Source organism: Orbicella faveolata, unplaced genomic scaffold (assembly GCF_042242905.1).
Source record: "Orbicella faveolata isolate gen_17 unplaced genomic scaffold, um_ofav_v1 contig_2, whole genome shotgun sequence".
NCBI classification, from domain to species: domain Eukaryota; kingdom Metazoa; phylum Cnidaria; class Anthozoa; order Scleractinia; family Merulinidae; genus Orbicella; species Orbicella faveolata.
The window spans coordinates 30,371,037-30,377,356 of record NW_028301547.1 but is presented as its reverse complement, the minus strand read 5'-3'; positions in this window follow the sequence as shown (position 1 = coordinate 30,377,356).

The following is a 6,320-nucleotide window of genomic DNA, read 5'->3' as shown; positions in this document are numbered from 1 at the left end:
AATGCTGTTTCGGTCGGTCGGTTACTACTTGCCTGTGGAATTGTATCAATTCAATAGCAAATTGCATCAGTTAGTTTTTGGCTCAAGCGGTGCTTTTGAAAGGTGGTACACGTATCAAAGACACTATGTTATAAGGATATCGAGGCTGAAATTTTTTGAAATTTTAAGAATTGACCCGAGGCTGAGATTTTGAAAAGAATGTAATTTTGCCTGTGTAAAATTTGTAACTACAATACAATTATGTCTTTAACTAAATCGTATAGAATTCTTCCTTTCTCTAAACGGCAAAATAGACCAAAAAACAACAAAAACAGCACTGGCAAAATGTTCGACGCTAATAACATTTCTGCGAGAAGTTATGTGCGTCATATCAGGCTTTATCGCCTGCAGTCTGACTTCAAACTTATTCAACGCTATCAAAGTCAATAAAGCAGAAATGTCATACGTTATAATCTAAGAAAATTCACAAAGATATATTAAGCCTAAAATCAGTAGAAAAATAAGAATATTCAGCTTGCGCTGGAAAGCAATATTCTTATATAAAAAAGAGTAAATGGTTTGAACCCAGGAGTATCAGTAGTTCGTATAGTGTGATCGTCCGGGTGAGTGTAGTTCTGAAAAGAACTGTTGTTGGTGACTGACGTTTCGACAACCTGAGCGGAAGTCATCTTCAGAGTCAAGTGAAGTCACTTGACTCTGAAGATGACTTCCGCTCAGGTTGTCGAAACGTCAGTCACCAACAACAGTTCTTTTCAGAACTACACTCACCCGGACGATCACACTATACGAACTATAAAAAAGAGTGTAAATTGGGTTGTAACTTTTCTTGATCGATCAAGCATAAAAAGCATTATATTTTATTTGAAACAACAAATGTTGCAGAGTCACAGATTCGAATCAAGTTAGGAAATCTCATTTGTTCAATGCCCCACGATCGCGTGGGGCAAATTTTAATTATTCGCAAGTCACTAACCCTCAATGATTTGACACTGGTGGGGTAAAAGCTAATTTCCCTTCAAGTTAGAAGAAGGGTACAGGAAAAATTGTATTTATCGTTGCTGCCGCGGAGGACTTGAACCCAACACAGAAGTAGTTGAGCAGGAGGGACATCAAAATAAAACTAATTACAGTGAGTTTTGAATACAACTTAGCAAACGCCATGGTACCCCGCTGCCCTGTCAACTGGTGTTGGAACTTTACAATGTTGTCGGTATTACGTAATGTTTATGGAAATTCTGCATTGAACGGGAAACAAGAAACTGCTTACCTCCCAGGCACATTAAATACGTTGTCTCGGGCTATAATTCGAAGAGTGAAGTTTCAGTTTTTCTTAGATTGAAAAAAATTAAAATGAATTCAAAGTTTTTTTTTATCTAGTTTGAAAAAAAGGTTTGTTCGGGCCCTTCCCATTACGCTGATGGAATTTGAAAAAAAGGAGGTTTCACTCTGAAAAGGCATCCAATGCTTTCCGTCTACACTTCGCCGGGGGAATTTAAAAACACGAAAATCACGTACCGCCCACTTTGGATTTGTGTTTGAGGAAAATTTGGTTGGGGAAATCACATCGTTTTCGAAAAGCTCCGTTTTCAAAATGGTCGCCAGTTATGAAGACCGTTTTCGAAAAGCTCCGTTTTCGTGATGGATTAGTGTGGACAGTAGGCCCAACCGTAAAAATAAAACTGCGTTTTCAAACTTCTCCGGCGTAGAGAGAACGTGGCCTCAACATTCCCTGAATTGTATTGTACGACGCGATCACGAGCTCCGATTACTGAATAATCACCCTACCTACAATAACAATCGAGGCTGCGTTATCTTTGACTCATATTCACGATCTCTCCAAACAGCATCGAAAAGTATACATATAGGTAAACAGAGACTACATGTCTGGGTTTTTATCACCGTGTAACTTGATAAATGAAAATAATACGTCTTATTACTCAGATGACTAAGTACTCGTGGCATGGTCCTTCTGATTCATATATTTTTTAGAAAATTCAGTTACTCTCAACGTGTCCCTTGCGTCGAGCGATAATGCTGGGTTTAACTCTCCTGGCCAGCAAGGCATATTTTTATTGTAGAACCAAGAATGTAATCAGGTTTCTTGCACATCGACGCCATTGTCAAACACTTCTACTGATTCAGCTGTACTTTTGAGAGTATTCATTGAAACAAAATCACTCATAAATTTACGAGCGCAGACTAATTGTTTCGCAAGGACTGCCTTCAAAATTGCTTCGCAAACCAAAACAAAGTTTGAAACGTTCGTCAAAAGATTTATTCTTCTCTTTCATTCTTCGATTAGTAAAAAGATGTACTTAGGACATGAAACAACAAAGCAAATGGCGGTGACATCAACTGGACGATCTCGTGGGCACTGAGTGGCTTCAAACCAAGACCAGCAAAAAAAAAAACGTTTGGATGACTTTAAAAGCGTAGTGAGCCTTATCCTAAGATAAACATTAGAATAGATGGAATTCATAAGCATTCAAGGTCCACTGCACCAATCCCAGAAGCCTCATATTTGAGACAAAAAAAAAAAAAAAAAAACACCAATCTTACACTTTGTTTATGAATTACTCAATATTGTAATTTGAATTTGAGACTACGGAGCCATGAGAAAACTTTTCCATGTGTAAATGAGAAATATTGTTACGATTTTGCGACTCTTACAGTAGTGCTATAACTTGCCATTTATTGTTTTAACCAATTCAGGTTGAAAGTTTTTGCAGGGAAAGGCAAGCTTTGCCTTCGGAAAATTTGCACATAGTCACTAAAAGCCGAGGTTACTGAATTTCTTCTCTTAACAGACTGTGCGGCGCTCCAATGTTTATTAAATATTACCTTTAAGACTTCTTTCGCAAACACAATATGGCCTGTTTATTTCCCATGGCTTTCTATATGGAGTTGTTGTCAATCAAGGCAGTTCTTGTCAAAATGAAACTATATACAGACAAGTTCGAAATTGTTCTCTTCAAAATTTACTTTATACAGACAAGTTCGAAATTGACCTTTTTGACGGAATTGCGCCTTTTGAGAAAAACCCATTTTAGTTTAGAACGCGTTTAGATATTTGTTCGTTTTAGTTGTCTTAACATGCACGAAGTCGGACTCCTCTGAGCAGAACTCTGCTCAGAGGAGCCCGACGTGGTGCATGTAAAGACAACTAAATATAAAACGAACAAATATCTACCTCTTTCAGCACAAATGCGTTGTAATTCTTGGACTCGTAAAGCTCGTTGAATTCTCAACCTTACTTGCATTTATGCTGAAAACCTGAGCTAAAAACGACAAAGTTAATACACTGATAATTTGCCCATTAGTGATCCACGTTCATCGGGCTAAAATTGCAACTGTGACGCACATATTGAAGTATATTTCATTGAAACCTCCCGAGAGCCAGAAAGAACCCGTAACCAGATTTTAGACGAAAGCAAATACTGAATACCCAATCAAAAGAAGACGAACTTACCTGAGAGCTCTAACGAAGAGAATAACTGTAATTTTTTTAAAATCATAAACTTCACATCAGAATTGAGCTGTGTTGAGTGTTGGACAGATTTCACTTAACAACTAGTGCCCATTCCTCAGCGCTGACCAAGACACAAGAGATATCTGAACACAAGAGATATCTTCCGAAACTGTTAACACAAGTTAACAAGGAAAGCTTCTTCGCGTAAAAAAGTACACGAAAGCCATGTTTGGGTTTTCACTTTTATTTTGAGAGCCCAGGCAAAAACAAAGAAAGAACCCATTTAACTACAGGTTATTGACGTGCGGGTTACGTAGATGTCAAGTTCGAACAATCCAGTTTGTCAGGAGTTGAAATTGCACGATTGTTATTTGACAACCATACAAATACAGCCAATAAGATACGGGAATAGTTTATTTGGCTCGATAATTCTTAAAGAGCTGCCAACTGACGAAAGTGATAACGTCAGAGGAAAGCTCAGATAAAATTTCCTATGCATACATTCTCGATTTTGTCTAAGAAACAATATAGGTGTGCTGAAGTAGTTAACTTATATGTCTCCTCGATTCGTCCAATGCACCACGTTTAGTTAGATGGTGGGACTAATTTTGAGAAAAAAAGAGTGAGAGAGAAAAATAAAATTACCGTGCAGAGCCAGTCTTGTAAATTAAATGTATATGGACTAACTGTGTATATTATTAGATTTTTTTTAACATTTGAATTTTCTTTCATTTTTGCCCGTTAAAGACAACGGCTGGGTGTCTTGGAAGATAATAATAATATGTTTTCATTCTCCCTCCCCGCCCCCCCCCCCCCCTCCACCTCCCCCAAAAAATATATAATTTAGCTTGATAATATTTCAGCAGAGTACCCTGGTTTAACATTCTTATCCAGGTCGCTTTAACTTGCTTGCGTCCGTTGTTGTCATTTCCAAATTAGCTGCATGCTGTTGGCATTGCAATGGTACCCTGTCACCGAAATATTGTGGAAATGTTCACGTTTGCTCGATAAGAAAAACAAATAGAGATACGAGGCGCGTTAAAACTAAACAACATTTGTGTTTGTAGACACGGATAACGTTTTTACCGAGAGTTTACACAAATGATTACATCACGTGCAAAAATTAAATTTCGGACGAAAACTTGTGTCCGAAATTTTATAGCGTCCGAAATTTTAACTAATGTATTATAATGTATTTTAAGTATGTACTAAAGATAAAACATGAGGCAGAAAATTTTCCCATTTTTTTTAAAAAAAGCAGTCACCACCTTACTAAAAATTACAAGTGATCAGAATGTTTTTCGCTCAAGGAGATACCAGCAAATGGCTCGATTGAACGATCTTTTTTTCGTTTTGAGGATAATCCTTTAAGCTGTGTAAGGCTGCTAAAGCACTTGTCACTACAAGTCGAATACTTCACAACTTTTCGACAGACGTAGATTTTCTTCATGTCCCACGCTCATTATACATGCTTGTTTTAAAACGCGTTTGACACAAAATCGAAAGATTTATTACCCGACTCAGAAAATTACTTCAGGCCAATCACAGCCACTCACGGAAATAACTAAAAAATCCGATTTGTTTCATTTTTTTCGAATATTGCTCGTAGCGTAAACCCATAGGCTTATCTCTACTAATAATCAAAAAGGCCATCTCAGACATATTTTCAAGATCTTTTTTTTTTCTTCCGTTTCGCTTTTCTCATGGATTCTCTTCTTTACGAAAAGAGATTCCCTTAGCAATTCCCATATATCGTTCGTATTGTAAATCCTTAATAGTGCTTATCGTTCATACGTTTTGTAAATCCTTTATACCACTCGTCGTTCACACGATAAATAATGTTCATTTTGCCCTTGATAAGTATTTTTACGAACTCTTCTGTCATCATTTCTCATTTGCTATGGACTACATTACCTACTTATATTGCTATATCTAACAAATGTGTTTGTCATAGTGTCGGTTATACGTCGTGATCATGACAAAAACACGGGATTCTCAATGTCATAGTATTCTAAGTTATATTATAAAGCTGTTTATAATTTAATTTTATAAAGCTTTCGAGAAAGTTCATCCTACAGAAGCGTAAAAGAGTAGATCATAGCGAGGGATCATCCAGCGACGGAAACAGAAGTCACGAGTGACTATATTCATGTAATTCACGTCTATCGCGCTGAACCATCCTGACGTTCGATGAAGCAACGAAAAATTCATAGCCTTTTCATAGGGCATTATTAAGTTACGTTTTAGTATAACAGTCTTTCTCAACACAACAATCTTCTCTTGACAAAGAGCAAGTTGACTATTTCGTTCAGAGGAAATCCAATTAAGTTAGACAGCTGTTTGAAACAAATATTGCTTTGTCTTTTGAGATCAATTAATTTTTCCATATATACAGGGAATCATGAGAGTTCGACAACATGTCACGTCATGGCAAATGCTCTCAGTGTCATATCTGGAATAAGCTGGGGTATTTTAATGTATTTTATTTTTTTGAGTGATTTTACTTATGACAGAATAACATCTGCTGAGTGAACTACTCAATTACTCGCACCAATAACAAAATGCGAGGTAAAATAATTTCTACAAGAAATCCTTTTTTGGTCAAAAACTCTGACATATATTTCCAATCAAATTGAAACAACAGGAGAACAGCACGGAGAAAGTTCTTCATGTTATTGCATCGGGAGTAAAGCAGATCTAATTTGAAATAGTAGAGGGCTTTAATTAGGCCACCACGCTCCATTTACCATTAATATTAGTCAGAGTTGTGGATATCTCAATTTTGAAACAATTCTCTTTGAGACAGCTGCCGACTACCACTGGGCGGGAGCAGGAGGAACTGAACAAGTGA